We start from the raw sequence: 21,134 nt of genomic DNA on the forward strand, positions 1-21,134 counted from the left end.
ATTAGCCCTAATTTTCCCCTAAACTACCCCCCCCCACCCCTTTCACCCTTAACCCATGCCCTCTGGTTTGTATCTCACCTACCTTCAGTGGAAAAAGCCTGCTTTGCATTTTCTCTATTATACCCCTCCTAATTTTAAATATCAAATCTCCCCTCATTCTTCTATGCTCCAGGGAATAAAGTCCTAACCTGTTCAAACTTTCCCTGTAACTCAACTCCTGAAGTCCTGACAACATCCTGGTAAATCTCTGCACTCTAAATTTTATTGGCATCTTTCCTGTAAGTTTATTTATTTAGAATCAGAATTTATTGTCATACGTGTGACACGAGATTCATTGTTTTGTGAGGAGGGTGAATCTCCTGCCAGCCAGGTAGTGGCACCAGTGGCGGGCCACTTCCACAATCGCCTGGGCCTCCTTTTCAATGGCGGTATGCCCTAGCTTGGAGCTGTGGAGGGTCCTGGAGAAAAAAGCGACAGGGTGCCCCTCTTGGTTGAGGGTAGCGGCAAGGGCTTCCTCGGAGGCATCGCTCTCCACCTGTAAGGGGGAGTCCTTATCCACAGTCTGCATCTTGGCGTCCACGATGTCTTGCCTGATGCGGATAAAGGCTGCCTAAAAGTTGTAGCTTAGGCCAGTGGGCGGACCTTGTCCAAGAAGCGAGGAACCCATTGCAAGTAATAAGAGAAAAGGCCAAGGCACCTGCGGAGGGCCTTTAGCCATTAATGGGCACATCCTTTCTGGATCTGGGCCAATGACTCCATGGGCCATGATGTACCCCAGGATGGCGAGGCAGGTGGTGCTAAACACACACTTCTCCTTGTTGTAAGGCAGGGGTGACACTCTGCAGGTGGCACTGGAAATCTAGGCTCAGGAGGACTGGAACACAGAGTTTGGGCATGACCAGGAGCCTGAACCCCGTGTAAGACTCCCCTTCCACAGTTATATCGGCCGAGCAGCACCCAAGGGTACCAGCAGTCATCCTTGGCAGTGAGGGCAATCGAGCATGTGGTGGGGTGGACATTTAATCTCAGGGAGTGGGCCATGCTCGGGTGAATGAAGCTCTCGGTGCTCCCACTGTCAAACAGGCACTTCGTTACCTGCCCGTTGACTTACACATCCATCATAGAGCACCCGAGGTCGTGAGGGATGTCCCTGGTCTGCGTGGTAGCAGCCAGGACTGTCTCGGAGTCGGAGTTGTCGCTCTCCGGTTGTGCGCAGCAATTTATGGCATCCGGAGGCATGGGGGGCTTCGGTAGGGCGGCCTGGTCATCGCCCATGTTGACCACATCGACATCGGTCATGGGGTGCAGTGTGTGGTAGTCAATGGTATCCGGAGGCGTGGGGAGGGTTGGTAGGGCAGCCTGGCCACCACCCGTGTTGACCACGTCGACGTCGGTAGTGGGGTGCGGCGTGCGGCAGCCGTTGGCACCTGGAGGCGTGTGGAGCTTTGGTAGGGCGGCCTGGTCACTGCCTGTGTTGACCACGTCATTCTCAACGTCATCGGGGGCCCTCTGTGTCGGCCGCTGCCTGGCCCAAGACGGTGGCAGCATATGGGGGCCCACTACGTAGCTGGCCTCCTTCCCCAGCCGTGTTTGTTGCGCCGGGGAAAGTGATGTCATCGTGGCTGGCGGTAGTGACATCATTACGTCAGCCGGACGTGATGTTGCTGTAGTTCTTGAAGAGCAGTGCTGGCGAGGGCAGGGGCTGGTCCAGGTGCTTGGGGCACACACTGCAACAGTCGCTGGCGGGGCCGGATGTTGCACCATCAGGTTCAGGGAAGGCGGAAGTCATAGCGGGGACAATGGCACCGCCCGCCAAGCGCACGTGGAGGGTTCCGCGGGGGAGGTCATAGAGGGCCGCTGAGCTGCTGGCTTTGAGAGGCACACTTTAGCGAAGTGGCCTTTCTTGCTGCATCGAGAACAATACTGGTTCCTAGCCGGACAGTTTTGGCGCGATTGTCGGTCTGACCCACACCAGGACCCACAGTACTTACAGGGGCTTTTGGGATGCTGGCCTTTATAAATCAAAGCATAGAATGCAGGAGTTGGAAAGTTTTGTCATCAGACATATTAAATGCACCAATGTTCTCTTGGCACAGGTGGATTATATTGCTCACAAAAATTTGAAGTGGTGAGTAATGTTTATGTAAAATGCACTTGTTTTTATTTTATTTACATTTTGAGATCGCCCTATAACAGGCCCTTCCGGCCCATGAGCCTGTGTAACCCAAATACAGCAACTAACCTACAAACCCTGGACGATTTTTAGAGGGTTGGAGGAAACCAGAGCAAACGCACTCAGACACAGGGAAAACAAACTACTCCTTGCAGATAGGGCCAGATTCGTACGTGGGGTCACTCGTGCTGTAATAGCATTGGTCAAACCGCTGCGCTAGCCACAATTTGTTTCAGCAGGCTAAGATTTCCTTTACCACCGTGAGGTAACTTCTCTCAATGCATTTTCTTGCATCTGAAAATGATGCAAAACACTTGAAATCTCAGCCAACGATATGAAGTGGGTGGGAAAAAATATCATTCTAATGGAGAAATTGAATTAGCAATGTGAAATGTAATTTTGACCAAGAGTCATCCATATTTTGATAATACAGAAAACTGAAGATTTCAATCTTGTAATTCCACATCACATTCTATGTAGGTGGAAACAAAATTTTAAAAAATCAACAATCTCACATTTAAAGTGAGCAGAATTTGGGAAATTAAACCTGTAACTGTTATATTGGGGTGAATTTCCATCAGTAGTGTGGGAGTGTATACCTACAGCTTAACACCTATAAACGCTAACAGCTTTTATTTATATTGTGCCTCTATTGCAGTCAAATTTCCTGAGATGATTCACATAAAACTGATGTCCTTTCCCCATCTTTGATTGAGAGCATCCCTCAATTGGCAGAGAAATGGGCCAAGAAGCACACAGCAACATGAAGCAAGGTACACAAGAAGAATTTTTCACATACGAACAACACACACTGAAAACTGACAAGACATTGTCATTCAGCACAGAAAAAGGCCCTGCAGCCCAAGTCAGCACCACTACCCAGTTGTCTACATGAGCGAGTCCCATTTTCCTTTATTTGGCCCGTATATGAATGAATCCCTCCCATTCATGTGTATGCCCAAATGCCTTTTAAATTACATTCACCTCCCATTTCCTCTGACAGCCCATTCCACCTCCCTACCACTCTCTTTAAAATTGTCTCTCAGATCTCCTTCAAATCCCCCTTCTCCTTAAATCTGTGTCCTCTGGTTTTAGACTTCATATCCTGAAGGGGGGAAAAAAAGACTATGACCATGAACTTTTTTTATTGCCTCTCCATGATTTTATAACAGTGAAAAAAAGTCTCAAGTACCAATGCTGGATAAGTGAATTTTCTGGTTGCTTGAGATTGTATTTTGCATGGATCAGCAAACTGACCACTAGAAGGTGCCGATTTTAAATGTTAAATTTTTTTTTAAACCCATTTATTTTTCGCATTATTTAAAATTTAAATTTAGACTTACAGCACGGTAACAACCCATTTCAGCCCACGAACCCATGCTGCCAAACTACACCCAATTGACCTACAACCTCTGGTATGTTTTGGAGGATGGGAGGAAACTGGAGCCCCCGGGGAAAACCCAAGCAGACGCAGGGAGAACATATAAACTTTATTCAGACACCGTGGGATTCGAACCTGGGTCCCTATCTCTGGGGCTGTAACAACGTGGTGCTAACTGCTACGCCAACCGTGCTGCCCTTTTTGCCAGTTGCTTGAATTCGGATAATGAGGATTTTACTGAACTTCATAACAATGGCAGCATTACTTTAACAATATTGCACATGGAAAGAGGATATCTGACATACTTCCAGTGTACTAATGCGTGCATTGTATGATCCCAGTGGGATGTTTTAGTTAAAAGTGGAATTTTGGCTTCATTTCAAGTCAGTGGAAAGGAAAATAGAATAAATTGAAGAGCAGGTTGGTAATTTGTTTATTCCATTTTTTAACCATCGCCCAAGACCAAAATCACCAGATGCCTTCTTTTATGCTTGATCACTTTTAGATATAATGGGTCAGCATTTGTTGGCAAAATAACTGAGTTTAATGGCGTATACAATTATTAATGCCCACCCAGTAACCTATGGCACAGAAGACATAACACCCAACATTACAAATGAGATGTTTCAGGCAAGCTTCATGAAAATGTCAGTTGTTACTCAGTCATACAGTGGGATTTTATGGAATTACTACATTAGCTCATTGCTAACTAAATGAAACAGAAAGTTAACAACTGGTTCATTCACTGTCCCATCAAGACCACCCGTAAATTGGGGAACGACACTTGATTTTTCATATGGGCTCTCTCCAACCGGATGGCATTAACAATGAGTACTCTGGTTTCTATTAACCTGCTCTCCACCCCCTTCCCTCTCTATTCACAGAGCCATCCCTCCTCCCCCTGATTGCTGGTGTGCCCTCTCTCTCCCTTATCTACCTATTACCTCCCGCCTGTGGGACTGTGCTCATACCCCTGCCCCTACCCCCCCTCCCCATTTTGTTCAGGCACCTTCCAACATTTTTCCATATCTTGATGAAGGGCTCAAGCCTGAAACATTGGTCATGTATCTTTTACCTTTGCTATATAAAGGACACTATTTGACCAGCTGTGTTTCTCCAGCATCGTGTTTTTACTTCAATCTGCAGACTTTTGAGGTTTACTTCAGTTAACAGCTGGTTTATGCCTCTGCATTCATACTTAATCTCCGTGGTCCAAAGAAGCTGTAGACAATGAAGTCTCATTATTGCAATATGTTCTTGTTGCCAAAGTATATTTCTTAAACCTACTATTTTTAGTTCTCTCCTCATTTCACTAACTGTAAATGATTCAACCTTCTAATGAACTTAGTTTTCCAGAAAATTCTCATTGGTTGAGGAGATGCATGTGATTGTTGAAAAGGCCCCAGGGATGCAAGACTGCCCTCACTGTGGCTTTGTGAGGGTTCAAAGTGCACTCGTGAATCGAAGGGCTGGAGGGCTATGAACAAAATTCACAATGCGAAATGTCCTGAATCAGCAGATTCACTCGTGCATTCTTTTAAAGTAATTTTTGATACACAAGAGAATAACATAAGACCACTTAGCAAAAAATTTGATATCCTCCCTGCTCACAGTGGATTATCTGCAGAATGCTTCACACAGCAGTGGGGCTCTATGATGTGGTGTTTCCTGTGGCTGATTGCATTACTGATTTGATGTGGGACATTAGATAGGAACATAGGAAGTAGGAACAGGAGTAGGCCAAAAATGGCCCATCGAGCCTGCTCCACCATTCAATACGATCATGGCTGATCTAATTTATGACCTAACTCCACCTACCTGCCTTCTCCCCATATCCCCTAATTCTTCTATCATGTAAAAATTTATTTAACCGAATTTTAAATATGTTTAATGAGGCAGCCTCAACAACTTGCCTGGTTAGAGAATTCCAAACATTCAGTACTCTCTGGGAAAAACTATTTTTCCTCATCTCTGTCCTAAATCTACTCCCCCGAATCTTGAGACTGTGTCCTCTTGTTTTAGTTTCCCCGGCCAGCTCAAAAAACCTTCCTACATCTATCCTATCCATACCCTTCATAATCCTATATGTTTCTATAAGATCTCCTCTCATTCTTCTGAACTCAAGCGAATACAATCCTAGACGATTTAATCTTTCATCATAAGTCAACCCCTTCATCCCAGGGATCAACCTAGCAAACCTCCTCTGGACCGACACCAAAGCCAGTATATCCTTCCTCAAATATGGAGACCAGAACTGGACACAGTACTCCAGGTGCGGTCTCACCAGTACCTTATACAGTTGCAACATTACCTCCCTACTCCTGAATTCAATTCCTCTAGCGATGAAGGCCAACATTCCATTTGCCTTCTTAATAACCTGCTGCACCTGCAACCTAACATTTTGCGATTCATGCACAAGCCCTCCCAAGTCCCTCTGCACTACAGCATGTTGTAGTTTTTCACCCTTTAAGGCAGCCAATACCCTAATGATCCCATCACATCCTGGAGACAGCCCAAGAGTGCACCAGCGGGCCTAAAGAATCCCTTCCCTGTTGGCTCCCATAAGAGGGTTATCACATATCTGGCCTGGTGCTAATTAGTCTTTCACTTCATTAGAATGCTATATTCTGTAAATTGTGCTCTTTAAACACTTGTAGATATGTTAATGTGTTAGATTGCTCACTTAAGAACCCTTCTCACTGAACTAGGGATAATGTGACAAATAAAATTAATCTCAAAGAAGTAGATTACAAGTAAAAATAAAATTTTGGGGTCAGAAGATAAATTATCAATTTTAACTCCATTATACAATAATCAGTTTATTCCTTTTTCAATGTTTAATAGTTATTTAAAGATTTGGGATTCTAAAGGTATAAAGACAATACAGGACTGTTTTGTAGAAGGACAATTTCTTTCTTTATCCATTTGAGAGAACGATTTGAAATACCTTTAAATTCTTTATTTGTGTACTATCAGCTTAGGGCTTTGGTAAATTATGGTAGAGAGATGTATTTACCTACTTCGTCAAAATTTGAATCTTTGACCTACTATACCAAAGAAGGGTTATATTTCAGTTATGTATAATTTATTACATGACAATATGAATAAACCAGATTGGGAAAAATCTAAACTTAAATGGGAGATTGATTTAGTTTGTTTGAATTCTGATACTTTCTGATTTCTCCTGATATTTCTGATATTTTCCTTGAAGACTGGTTCAGGCCTGAAACATTGGCAATATATCTTTGACCAATGGCATCATGAAGAAAGCCTCTACTTCCTCAGGAGTTTGCGGAGGAGCTAGTGGAGTTGTTCAAGTGAACCGGTACGGACTTGAAGGGCCGACATGGCCTGTTTCCGTGCTGTAAATGGTTATATGGTAATATTAACTAAGGTAGAGAGGGAACGGATTTAGGGCAGTTGAGACATGGATGCCACTGGTGCAATTAAATTCAGCGACAAATTCAGAATAAGGACCAACCTATGATGAGTGATATATTCAAGAGTTCAGCAAATGTAAGAAATAAGAGCTGGTGTATGACATCCACCACTCCACGTCGACTCGATTCATCAAGATCATGGCTGATCTACCTCAAAAGCCATTTTCCACACCGTCCCCGTGAAACTCACTTCCAGTAACATCCAGAAATCTTGCAATCGGTTTTGACTAAACACTACAACAGTACCATCACACGAGAGCTGAGTTGTGAATTTCAACAGATCATCTTTTGAGAAGAAATTGCTCCTCACTTCCATTTGAATTCATCTCAAAACGTGGCCTTCCAGCTTTAAGAAATCGGTAAAAAAAGGCACAATGAAAGTTCCTCTCGTTCTTCTAAACTCTGAAGAATATTGACCAAATCTACCCTTCATACAGAAAAGGTGCCATCCACAAATCTAACCTAGTGAATCTCTGAGGAACAGCTTCTTCCCGTGGGAAGTGAAATTGATGAATGATTGATGATCTGCTAAAACAACTCTCCAAGAGTTAACAAATATTATTTGTTAATAATATTTATTTTAATATTCAATATCCTGTTCGGCTCTGAATCATGGATCCTCTACCGGCATCACCTACGGCTCCTAGAACACTTCCACCAGCGTTGTCTCCGCTCCATCCTCAACATTCATTGGAGCGACTTCATCACCAACATCGAAGTACTCGAGATGGCAGAGGCCAACAGCATCGAATCCATGCTGCTGAAGATCCAACTGCGCTGGGTAGGTCACATCTCCAGTATGGAGGACCATCGCCTTCCTAAGATCGTGTTATATGGCAAGCTCTCCACTGGCCACTGAGACAGAGGTGCACCAAAGAAGAGGTACAAGGACTGCCTAAAGAAATCTCTTGGTGCCTGCCACATTGACCACCGCCAGTGGGCTGATATCGCCTCAAACCGTGCATCTTGGCGCCTCACAGTTCGGCGGGCAGCAACCTCCTTTGAAGAAGACCGCAGAGCCCACCTCACTGACAAAAGACAAAGGAGGAAAAACCCAACACCCAACCCCAACCAACCAATTTTCCCCTGCAACCGCTGCAACCGTGTCTGCCTGTCCCGCATTGGACTTGTCAGCCACAAACGAGCCTGCAGCTGACGTGGACATTACCCCTACATAAATTTTAGTCCGCGAAGCCAAGCCAAAGAAGAAGAAGAGATATATACTGTGTATTGTTTATCGGTATGTGTGTTATGTCTGTACGTGCATTTGCCTGTTTTGCTCCGTGGACCGGGGAACACTGCTTCATCGGGTTGTACTGATGTAATCGGATGATAAATGAACTTGAACCAAGTACATTCATTTTTAAACAAGGAAGGAAAACCTAGACACAAATCTCCACAAGCAAGGCATCATACAATTGCAAAAAGGGATCCTTACTTTTATAATCACACCCTCTCATGTTATAAGGCAAAATACCACTCGTCTTTTGAATTACTTGCTGTATCTTCAGCCATCTTTCAGTGACATATATGCATGCATTCCTAGGCTCCTTTGAACACCAGAACTATCCAGCCTTGGGCAGCACAGCTGGCGTAGCGGTTTGCGCAATGCCTTTAGAGCACCAGGGATAGGGACCGAGGTTCAAATCCCACACTGTATGGAGCTTGTACATTCTCCCTGTGTCTCTGTGAGTTTTCCCCTGAGGGCTCTGGTTTCCTCCCACCATTCAAAACGTACTGGGGTGTAGGTTAATTAGGTGTAAATTGGGCAACACAGACACGTGGGCCAAATGGCCGGTTACCGTGCTGTATGTCTAAATTTTAAAAATTTTAATTTACACCTTTACCGTGCAACCACATCTTTGCCATGATTGCAAATATCTCAGGGTGCTATGTTAGGCAGATGGAAAACCCGACTTTATGTTGGAAATAAGAGCATAATTACTGATGGTACAGCCCATTCTTGTCTTCTATAATTAGCTAAAAGGATGCTCCCCACTAGTGTCCAACTGTCCTTGACCAAGGCCACAATCCCACACCCTGAAGCAACTGTCATTTTAATAATCCTCTCGGTTCAATCCAACTCACTAAAATACAGACCATTGTAAAGGAAAATGGATTCAGCAAACCTTGGAGTAAACACATCAACATAAAAACAACCTGACAAAACAAAATGTAATTTCCCAGCAATGACTTGACCTATTAAGTCAACGGAAATTAAAAGCAGAGAACAGATTTCACAAACACCCATTTTAAATTACACACAAGGAGGAGTAACAGGGTATAGATTCAGTAATGCACCACAGAGGTGCTCAACAAAGCCCAAATGTTTAACCCAACGACAAGTGCAGTATAGAGGCACCTACACTCTGAGCTGAAAGGTAGTGAACATAAACCTAGGACATTACAGGCAAAATTTTGCTGATATAAAAAGGGGTGTTAAGTCAGCGTACAAGAGGGAGATTGAAAACTTGGCTGAATGGTGCACCAACAACAACCTCACACTCAACATCACCAAAAACAAGGAGCTGACTGTAGACTTTAGGAAGGGAAAACCAGAGGTATTCGATCTACTGATCATTAAGGGAATTAGAGGTGGAGAGGTTGAGCAAATTTAAATTTCTGGGAGTCACCATCTTGGGAGGATCTTTCTTGGACCCAACACACTTATGTCATCGGAAATCCTGGCAAATTACCATAGATATTTAGTGGAATTGTGCTGAGCCGCTGTATCATGGCCTGGTATGGGGCTTACCGATACCTCTGAGTGGAAATCCCTGCTAAAGGTAGTGGACACATCACAGGCAAAACTCTCCCCACTATCAAGAAAATCTTCATGGAACACTGCTTTCAGGGAGTAGCAGCAATCATCAAGGATCCACACCACCCAGGACACATACTGTTTTCACTGCTGCCATCAGGAAAGAGGTCTAGGTGCCACAAGATTCGCACCACCAGGTTCAGGAACAGCTGCTCCCCCTCCACAGTCAGACTCTGACTCATTTAAGGACTCTTGATTTACACATTTATCACTGTATAATTTTTTTATGTATTGAACAGCTTCTCTCTTTTGTATACACATCTTTTCTGGAGCAGATTTTTTTTTGCACCACTGATAAGTAGAAATTCTGCGTGGCCCGCAGGAAAAAGAATATCAGGGATGTATTGATATCGCGTATGTACACTGACAATAAATCTTCAGCTTTTTGGGACAGCATGGTTAGTGTAGCAGTTAGCACAACACCATGAGAGCGCCAGCAACCCGGTTTAGAATCCGGTGCTGTCTGCAAGGAGTTTGTACGTTCTCCCAATGTCTGCGTGGTTTCCTCTAGGTGCTCCGGTTTCCTCCCAACCTGCAAAACATACTAGGGTTATAGGTGTAATAGAGTGGTATGGGCTTGTGGGCCAGAAGGGGCTTTTACCGTGCTGCATGTCTAAATTTTAAAAATTAAAAGTCTGTATTTCAAAGCAATTCTTCATTTCTATTTTTTACTTTGTTTCCCCCACCCCAGTTCTAGACTCAACAATCATATCAATTTCATGTATTTCCTTTAAGGCTTTCATCAAATTTCCCTGCTAATATTCTAAACTGTGTGCAATTCTACTCCAAATGGTGTCATCAAAAACACTGCAGGTCTGGAAATCATTAATACAATAGTTAACACAGGAAACACATGTCATTAGTGAATTACAGAGTGACTGTTTTAGGGCCTTGACCTCTCATCAAAATGAGGAAACATTAGAAATCAAACATGGTTTTAAGTTACACAATGCTGAAAAAACTCCGCAGGTCAAACAGTGTACTTTGTATAGCAAAGATAAAGATACACAACCAACGTTTTGAGGACACTGCTGAGTTTCTCCAGCATTGTGCTTTTATTTCAATCACGGTGCCTGCAGACTTTCGAGCTTTACTTATGGTTTGAAGTTGCAGGGAAGAGGGTGGACATAACACATGGCATAAATACAGAACATACTCAAAAGATCAGGAGAAGACTACAGAAATGCTGGAGGAACTCAGCCGGCCTTGAAGAAGGGCTCAGGCTTGAAACGTTTATATATCTTTAATGCCTTGTGGACGTGAGACCGGCTGAGTTCCTCCAGCATTTCTGTTTTTACTGCAATCCAGCATCTGCAGACTTTTGTGCTTCACTAAAAAATTCAGGTGGTCAGGTAGCATCTGTGGAAAGAGAAACAGTCAACATTTTAGATTTAGAACCCATCACTGGAACTGGGAAAGGTCAAGAGAGGCAAGTTAGCTTTCAGTTGTAGAGAAGACAATGTTCAACACAATGTCCTGGTGATGGACTCACATTGGAAGTGTTATTCCTACAAATTTTATTTCCTGTTTATATATTATTTTGGCTCAATTTTTCTTATCCTACTCAAGCAATCCTGGCCTGGTGGATAATCCCATAATCAACAACATACCAGAGAGACTAAGACGTTTAATGTACAGGTAATTCCTGACATTAATCCATCTCAACAGTCCTATCACAGCCATTCACTTTGATCCACACATTCCTTCCCAACCTCCTTTCTACTGAAATCTTACTGCATAAAAATGCTGAGGAAACTCAGCAAGTGACGCAGCGTTCTTTACGTAGCAAAGATAAAGATACATAATCAACGTTTCGGACCTGAGCCCTTCATCCAGGCAGATTCATAAGTGTTGTTTCACTTGGAAGAACTGTTTGGAGCTCCGAATGGTGGTGAGGGAGGAGGTGTGGGCCCAAGTGTAGCAATTCCTGCAGTCACAGGGATCGGCGCCAAGGGTGCGAAGGGATGAGAGGACAAGGGAGTTAGAGAGGGTGCGGTCCCTGCAGAAGGTGGAGAGGACATGGAAGAGCAGTCCTTGATGAAGTCAGAGAGGAAAACTTTGATGAAAGGATCATGCCTGAAACATTGGTTATGCAAGTTTATTTTTGCAACACAAACTCTGAGTTTCTCCAGCAATTTTGTATAAATTATAATCACAGCATTTGCAGATTTTCTTGTTTAACTATTGAAATCTGAATCTGCTTTGTGCCACTTAACTGTTAAAAGTGTTTTTTTTTTAATTCAAAACAAATCAGGGCTGTCATCCCTTTAAGGAAAAGGCCAAGCTTCATAAGCATCCGGGACAGATTTTTGAATAAATGACACACAATTTTGTTGGAGTTACTTGTTCATCAGTCTGTACACTTGGCAATGGACTTTATTCGACTGAGAACAGCAACAAGGATGGGATGGCATGGAACCAGACCCAAATTGAGGCTCTTGAATGAACACATGACCACAAAGATAACTCAAATTTAGGAAGCTTGTAATTAATTGAGGCACCTTAACCACAGGCAAGAAATGGCAGCAAAAACTGGGATTTGGGATTATAGAAAATGCTGGAAATATTCAGCAGACCCGTCAGCGAGAAGTAATATTTCGGTTTGTTCCCATTCATCTAGAGTGGAAATTGGTAAGGCTTGAAAATTTCTTGCAAAGGAAAAATGGAAGGCCTTGAATAAGGAGAGATTAGATGGCTGTGTTTAGCCCACTGCTTTACTCTCTCTGCACCCACGACTGTGTGACCAGGCACCATTCAAAAGCCATCTACAAATTTGCTGACAACACCACAGTCATCGGCAGAGTCACAGGCGGCAATGAGGAAGCGTGCAGGAGTAAGATAGATCAGTGAGTTGAGTAATGTCGCAACAACAACCTTGCGCTCTACACTGGCAAATCTAAGGATCGGATTGTGGACTTCAGAAGGGGAAACCAGGAAATCACAGTCCAGTCCTCATCAAGGGTTCAGTAGTGGAGAGCACAAAGAACTTTAAATTCCTAGGTGTTAACATCTTTGAAGATCTATCCTGGGGCCTCCATGTCGATGTAATCATGAAGAAGGCTCACTAGCAGCTATACTTCGTGAGGAGTTTGAGAAGATAACAAACCACTGTTATGCTATGATTTGCTGCTGCCGGCTGGACATGCCTCCCAAGACCAATCCTACCCATTGCTCTTTGCATGGTTCCCATTTCACTCTGCCTTGATCAGTCAATGAAGTTGACGGCTGTTCCAATCTATAATTAATAAAAGCCTATCAGTTTCACAACTTCAATCTTTTGTGATTATTGATGGTGCATCAGTATGTCATCCAATTTCTACGGGTGCACTGAGGAGAGCATTCTGACTGGTTGCATCACTGTCCGGTATGCACAGGACATGATAAACTTCCGGTGAGTTAGGAACTCGGCCAGTGCCATCACAGGCATCTGTCCACTTCATTAAGGACAGTTACAGGAGGCAATCTCAAGAGACCTACCTCCATCCTCAAAGTCCCCCACCACCCAGGCCATGCCCTCTTCACCCTGCTACCCTTGGGACGGAGGTTGAGGAGCTTCTTCCCCCTCTGCCATCAGATTTATGAACCACAGATACCACCTCACTTTCTCTTCTTTTGTATTAGTTTACTTTTTAAATAAATTTTAACTTATTTTTAAAAATCTATTTTTAAAATATTTTATTGAAATATATTAAAATAAATCTATTATTTAAATTAAATGAAGAATAATCCTGCTGCAAAACCATGAATTTCATGATGCGCTTGCAACAATAAACCAGATTCTGATTTCCCCCCCCCCCCCCCTCTGGAGCACAGCAGGTTGAGGGGACGTTGCCCCAAGGGACAACCATTGGAGTGATTAAATCAATGTAAATATTTGTGTAAAAACTACACCAGTACAAACATAGAGACCTTGTGCAAATCATGAGCCTATAGCAAATCACCCCCTTTAAGTGCATTTCACTGCTCCATGAATTATCGAGGCAAAATTCTGGACTTGAAAACAGAACTGCCCTCTTTCTGAAGTACAAATAACCCCTGTAGGCTGCGACTTCCCTTCAATAGTTTGCTCATCAAAATACATCCCCCATCGAGAGTGGTGGGAGTGGTAGAAACAGGGACAATTGTAATACTCAAAAAGATATTTGCATAGATAGGAAAGGGTTAAAGCAGTCATTCTCGACCCTATGGCCCGCCTGGGAGCCACAGCACATTTATGTAAAAGCCTCATTTTCTTTTCACCCGCTGGGTGATTACAGCATCTTCAGGTCTTGCATTGTCCCTTTTATATTACAGTAGAGGTACTAAAATCTGGACTGCTCAGGGATTGGGGTCGGTCCAGATTTTTAGAATTCCAGATTCTCGGGCAGTACTTCTAAACTTCAAATTTAAGGAGGAATAAAGAAGAGATGAACAGGTGAATTTTGATAGTTTATTCATTAACAAATACAGCATGCTTCATTCATCAAAATGAGCAGTTTAAAGAAAAATAAAGTCAAGCGTATTCGCTTATTGCCACTGTACATCTGTGGCACTTGTGCATCCAGCACACAAATGCCTGCTAAATTTTAAAAGTTTGAGAAAAGTCCAGATTCTCAGGTTGTCCAGATTTCTGGCATCTGGACTTTTAGATTTTTACTGTACTACTTGTTCTATTCTTATCTGAACTTTGCCTCGCAAAGTCATTGCCTCTCACATTTTTTTTAAAGCCTGTACCAGCTATGACTCTATGGTTAGCAACTCTAGGCTGCATGATTGTAGGTTCGTGACCAAGTCCAGAGAACAATAATGCAGCACTGAGGGAGAAATGCTTTATGAGAAGAACCATCCTTTAGTTGAGACAACAGAAGTCTCCTATGTCCTCTTTGAAAAAAAAATCGCATCATTATTTTGTTAAAGAACAGGGAAGTTCTGCCCAAAGGCATGGCTAGTTTCGATCCTTCGATCAACAAAATTTTACAATTTCACATTTATTTTCAGAGTACATGCATGACATTACATACAACTCTAAGATCCTTTTTCCTGCAGGCCAGGTAGAATTATTGGTAGTGCAAAAAAAACCATGCACTACGTACACATGTAACAAATTAAAGAACTGTTAACAGATAACAAATGTAAACCAACTGCAATATAGAGCAAATTTTTTTAAAAAAACCTCAATAAAATGCACAAGAGCCCTTAAATTAGTCCCTGAGTGAGTTTGCTGTTGAGGAGTCTTTGGAGGGGTAGCAGCTGTTTCTGAACCTGGTGGTGCGGGTCTTGTGGGACCTATACCTTTTTCCTGATGGCAGCAGAGAGAACAGAGTGTGTGCTGGATGGTGTGGACTCTTGATTCCTGCTGCTCACCGACACATCGTTCCCCATAGATGTTCTTGGTAGTGGTGAGGGTTTTGCCTGTGATCTCCTGGACTGTGGCCATTATCTTTTAGAGAGGATTGCATTCATGGATATTGGTGTCTCCATACCAAACCGTGATGCAGCTAGTCAGTGCACTTTACACCACACATCTGTAGAAATTTGCAAGTTTCCAATGTCATACCAAACCTCCACAAAGTCCTGAGGAAGTAGAGGGGCTGATGTGCTTCCTTCACACTGACATTAGTGTGTTTTGTCCAGGAAAGAACCTCCGAGATAGTAACTCCCAAGAACTTATTTAAATTTAAAACAAAAACTTAATTTAAAAAAAAATCAGCTATCAAGCTCTTGAACCTCCTGATAGTTCACGAACCATAAACTACTCTGGAACTTTCTCTCTTGTAGTGAGGGGTGCCGGGCAGGCAGAAGCCAATTTTGTGTAATATTATCTGTTCTGTACTATTACCTGACAATAAATGAACTTTGAACCACTAAAAGATCTGTCTGCTCTATTGAATCACTTTTCTTTTGTACCAACTTCAACTGTGAATATTTTATATAATTTTTAGCATTTTCTGTACAATGGTGCATTCCACTATGTTAATTTATACTACAGTAAAACCCCCGTTATATGGAATTCAAGCAACCAGTAAATGCTCTTATCCGGCATCTACCAATCCCCACATGTGCTGGATACCAGAGGTTTTACTGTATTATAGCTGGTTAAAACTGCGTGCCTGCAGCAAAAGTTTCATCGCACTTGTGTATCTGACAAACTCTCACGGAGTAGTTTTATTTTCACATTGCCATTTAAGAAAGTTTGTTTGATCAGGTCTGTGTGACGCTCCAAGTACCCCCACCCTCATACTGATTACGGAGGAGCTCCTGGACTGCTGTAAATGAATCTGATTTGTCTATTAAAATGTTAGACACCCAGTTTAACAATCTTCACGATTAATCTTTGCTTTTACCCTGTGGTTTTCTGTGAATTTTAAATCCATAACGGCACTAGTTAGTGGAGATGCCTGGATAGCAGGCAAAACTAAGCTGTGTCTCAGAAACCTGACAGTGGTTTTCAAACTGCCCCTAAACTCCCATTCCACTTTAAGTAATCCCTTTGCCATAGGTGCTCTATGATTAGTAAGGGATTACTTAAGGGATTACTTCCCAATGGGAAGGGAAAGTTGAGAACCACTGTTCAAGACAATTGGTACTGCAATATTTTGCTTGAGAAAAATCGTCCTTAGCCCATTCCCTTTGGAATTTTGAAACTGTGCACATAACGGGTCAATTAGGGATGATTAGAACAGGTTTTCAAACCTTTTTCTTTCCACTCACATCCCACCTTAAGCAATCCCTTACTAATCACAGAGCACCTATGGCATAGGGATTACTTAAAGTGGAATGGGAGTTTAGGGGGAAGTTTGAAAACCACTGATCTAAACTCAAATTGTCATTACGACGGTGTCCGCACTTTCAAAGAACTTCATGTAGGAAGCATTGAAATTGAACATCAGTTCGGAATTAAATGGGCCATCCTTTATTCCAAAACTATTTAATTTTTAAAATTTAATTTAGAGATAAAGCACAGTAACAGGCACTTCACCCAAAATTCCCCAATTAACCAACAGCCCCTATATATTTTTGAATGGTGGGAGGAAACCCACTGGAGAAAGTACAAACTCCTTCCAGACAGTGCCAGATTCGAACCTGGGTCACTGGCGCTGTCATAGCGTGGCACTAACCATGTTGCAATATCTCAGAAGTGGAAACTTTATTTCAGCATCTCCCATTTCAAGCATCAATAATAAAATCTTAAGTGGAGGAAAGTTTAGGGGAGGTGTCAGAGGTAACTTTTTGTTTTACTCAAGAGTGGTGGGTGCCTGGGGTGGTTGAGGATGATACAATAAAGACAAGCAAAAGACCCTTGGACTGGCACATGGAGGAAAAGAGAAATAGATGGTTATGGGTGTGAGTAGAGAAGGATTAGATTATTGTGGAGTAGCCACAACATTATGGGTGGAGTGCATGTATTGTGTTGTGATGTTCTATTTTCTTTCGTTGGGTTTCTATTCAGTTACAGGAATAATGTTTTATGCATTAGATGCTCAATGCACTAGTCGTATTGATTTCTCTTGTGGTCTTCTCTGGACACAGGCTGGGAGATTGTTTTGTTGAGAAACTTCGCTCTGTCTGCTGCAATAACAGGGACCCCCCTCCCCCCCCAGTGACCAATCATTTTAATTCCCAATCATTTTAATTCCACACCCCATTCCCAAATCAACATGCGAGCCCATGGTCTCGTGTACTGCCAAACCAAAGCTGCCCATAAATTGGAGGATTATCATCTTGTAGACCATCTGGGTCCTCTCCAACAGGTGCCATTCACATCAACTGGTCCATTTTCAGTTAAACCCCTCTCCTGAGTCTCTCTCTCTCTCTCTTTCTGCCCCCACCCTTCCCCCCCCCCCCACCCCGACTCTCTCTTCCCAGTCTTTGTCTCCTTTACTCCTGCTCCCGACCCACTTCCCTTCCTTCTAGAGAGCTACCCTCCTTAGCCCTCTGCCCTCTCCCCCATCACCTCAGCTTCTTTCTCCTCCCCTTTACATGTATCCACCCATCCTTCCTCCCCACCCCCAATCCTTTTATTCATTCATCTACCTTTTACACACTCCCAATGAAACATCAACTGAGTCTTACTTCTTCTGGATACTGTCTGACCTGCTGAATTTCTCCCCAGCACATATTTATTGCTCTAGACCCCACCATCTGCAGGTTTTCTAATTTAACCACGCCTCCTCAGCTCCTGGTTGCCAACCCCTAATGTGATCAGGAAGCCTTCCTCCCAGACCTAGTTCCCAGAGGCCTTTGGAAGAAGCTTTGCAAATCAGTGCTGCAACTGACGATTTGACGCAAATAATTAATATAAACGCAGACATCGTGCCTTTTTAAAAATAAATCAAGTGCAACAGCAAAATATTTTCCGGGATTTTTTTGAAAATAATGATGAGGCTTTTAGAACAGTACAGCAGAACAGGCCCTTTTGCCCACGTGTTTGTGCTGTCATGTCCAAATCAAGCTAATATTCTGGTGTTTGCCCCTGATAGATATCACTCCGTCCCCTTCCTACTAGAACATTACCTAGAGGCCTCCAACACTATTTTTGTCTCTGCTTCCATCACCACTTTTGGCAGCCATACCCACCACGGGGCAATAAAAACTATTTGCCATGCACATTCCTGTCCACTTAGTCCCCTCACCTTAAACATGTGTCCTGAAGTGTGTGTCACTTTTACCCTGGGAAGAAGAGTTTATTAAGCTTGGGGAAAACAGAAGAGTAAATGCAGTGGGTTAAAAAAAAATCAGTAACCATGGCAATTGGAAATGATGGTTCAGCTCAGTCATTTATTTCACTGCAGGGTTATTGTAATTTGGGCTCCTTTCATACATGATGTGATTTGGAAGATAGAAAGGAAATTAAATTGTAAAGATAGTCATCTATTTTGCCCTGGTTATTCATTTCCGTTCAATTTCAGTGCCTCTGACATTTACTGTGCTCTTAACTATGTTACAAGTTGCATCTTGAAATGAGGTTTGGGCTAAATTAAAACGCCTCTGGATTCCCAAGATCCTACTCTTGCTCATCACTGACAGAGGATGTCCAGTCCATCAGGTTGTGTCGGGTCTCAGAAGCAGCTCTTTAGTCCTCATTCCCTGCTCTTCCTCCAAAGTTCTGCCTTCTGCCTTCAGTGGGAGTGCAGAAATGAAGAGCTGAAACGATTAGGTTTTCACTCCTGTCCTGATATCCTGTTGCAACATTTGAATACAATGGGTGATTGTTTTAATTAATTGTTGTTAATTGTATCAAGCTGGAAATGTTTATGTGGTAAAAAGAGCTCCATTTTATAATTTGCAATTGGCAATCAAGGGAAAGATGTAATGTGTGGTTTACCTCTCTCTCATGTGAAGTTCTGTTGCTTTGAACTTTATCCAGAACCCATAATAAATATCAGTACCTTTTCAAACACACAAAATTATTGGCTACAATACAGGCTTTCAGAAATACAAGCTTACCTGGTTACTTCATCCTGTACTATGAGGGAAAATAATTTTCAATGAACTGCCCTAAAGTATGGGAGAGGTGATTCAATCCCTGACTATTTTTCTTTGGGAGGAATGTCACTTGTAAGGAGATGCAGATATGCAAATGTAGATTATCACTGGCAAATTCATAGGACAGCATACCAGTTGGTGCCAGTGACCCAGGTTCAAATCCAGTGCTGTTTGAAAGGAGTTTGTTCGTTCTCCCAGTGTCTGCATGGATTTCCTCCCATCCTTCTGTCCATCTTGTCAACTCACACATAGTACAGTCCTCACCTTGAGTCAACCACACAGACCGACTGTTTTTCAGTATGCTGAACACCTGCGCTCTGTCCGCACCAGTGACAGGGACCTCCCAGTGTCCAACCATTTCAATTCTGAGTCGCACTCCCATGCTCACATCTCTGTCCATGGCCTCATGTCAAAAACTCCCGTAAATTGGAGGAACAACATCTGATTTTCCATCTGGACACACTCCAGCCGGTTGGTGTTAATATTGACTTATGCTCTCCTTTCCTCCTCCCTTCCCTCTGTAATCACCTAGCCATCCCTCCTCCCCCTGCTTGCTGCTGTACCCTCCTTCCCTTACCCACCCATCACCTCCTGCCTTTGTGACCACGCCTACCCCCCTTACCCTTTTATTCGGATGCCTACCAGCATTTTTCATACCTTGATGGAGGACTCTGGCCCGAAACATCAGTTATACATATTTTAATCTTTACTATATAAAGGACACTGACCTGTTGAGTTTATCCAGTGTTGTGTTTTTACTGATTGATTCTTTATTATATTTTACCTCCATACTTTGCTTTCATTATGCAATTGTGGTTAATTTAAAAAAATTTTCATCATGAGTACAGCTCTGGCATCTCCCCCTTTTTCTGGTGTGTCTTTTCTCGTGTTTTCTCCACAAAGCTTAATTTCCACCTCTAATCATTCTCCAACAATGTCTCAGTAATCCCTATAATGTTTGTTCATTCCCAGTGCATTAATTAACTGCCTCCTGCTCCCTTTTTACTTTAATTACATACTCTGTGTATTTGTGTATATTTTTGTACAGATTGTCTAATCAATTTTTAATGAGTTTTTCCTCTCCCTTTGTTTATTATCTTATTAGGCTCCTGTTCCATTTCTCTATTTACTCCTGTGTCATTAATTTCCTCCTTCACTCTATTTTTGACGACATTTTCATTTCCTGGTTAGTTAATTTTTAAATTTTTTTTAAAATCAGACATACAGCAGAGTGACAGGCCCTTCTGCCCCATGAGCCCACACTGCCCAAATACACCAGTCAACCTACAACCCCTCAGTCTCAATAATTTTTTTTTGGGGGGGGGGGGGAATTCCAGATTTCTGTTACTCTGTGCAACTATTTACGGAGATAAAAATCATGCTTTTTTTTGTACTCCATCACCAGAGGAAATTAATTATCTCAAGCACCCCATCGCCTCCTCTAATTGTCTCAAGCGTCCAATAAAATCCCTGGTATCCAGGATTTAAGTAACTGGATGGGTGGGGGGGGGGGGGAGAAATACGAGGAAAAGAAATTAAAACATAAATATAATACTGTAATAGGCAAAAAAGCATTCAAGTTTAAATTCACAAATGTTCTCTGATGTAACACATTAGGGTTAAATCACTTTTGGTGATGATGGCAGGAAGGATTCAGCCGGAGAGACTTGGTTGTGCTTTGCTCGTAGCAGCTGTTTAAATAAAGTTGTGTGAAACAGGAATGACGTCACCCAGGATGAAGAGCTGGTTGATGCCGCTCACCGTTGGGGCGAGTCTCTATAAGTGTCTCCTTATCCCTGCTTAGTATGAGATGCCCCGGTCAGAGATTTATCTGTAAACTTGGGAGGTGGGGCA

General features: G+C 42.8%; 1 protein-coding gene and 1 long non-coding RNA gene across 4 annotated transcripts in view; one reads left to right on the plus strand and one right to left on the minus strand.

The window, feature by feature from the left end:
* Window positions 1-21,134, plus strand: part of LOC138746195 (uncharacterized) — a 194,234-nt gene that overhangs the window by 93,733 nt on the left and 79,367 nt on the right. The gene's annotated exons all lie outside the window — the stretch shown is intronic.
* ppm1h (protein phosphatase, Mg2+/Mn2+ dependent, 1H) overlaps window positions 1-21,134 on the minus strand; it is a 113,099-nt gene that overhangs the window by 63,466 nt on the left and 28,499 nt on the right. The window lies entirely within an intron of this gene.

The sequence above is a fragment of the Narcine bancroftii genome, chromosome 11 (assembly GCF_036971445.1).
Source record: "Narcine bancroftii isolate sNarBan1 chromosome 11, sNarBan1.hap1, whole genome shotgun sequence".
NCBI classification, from domain to species: domain Eukaryota; kingdom Metazoa; phylum Chordata; class Chondrichthyes; order Torpediniformes; family Narcinidae; genus Narcine; species Narcine bancroftii.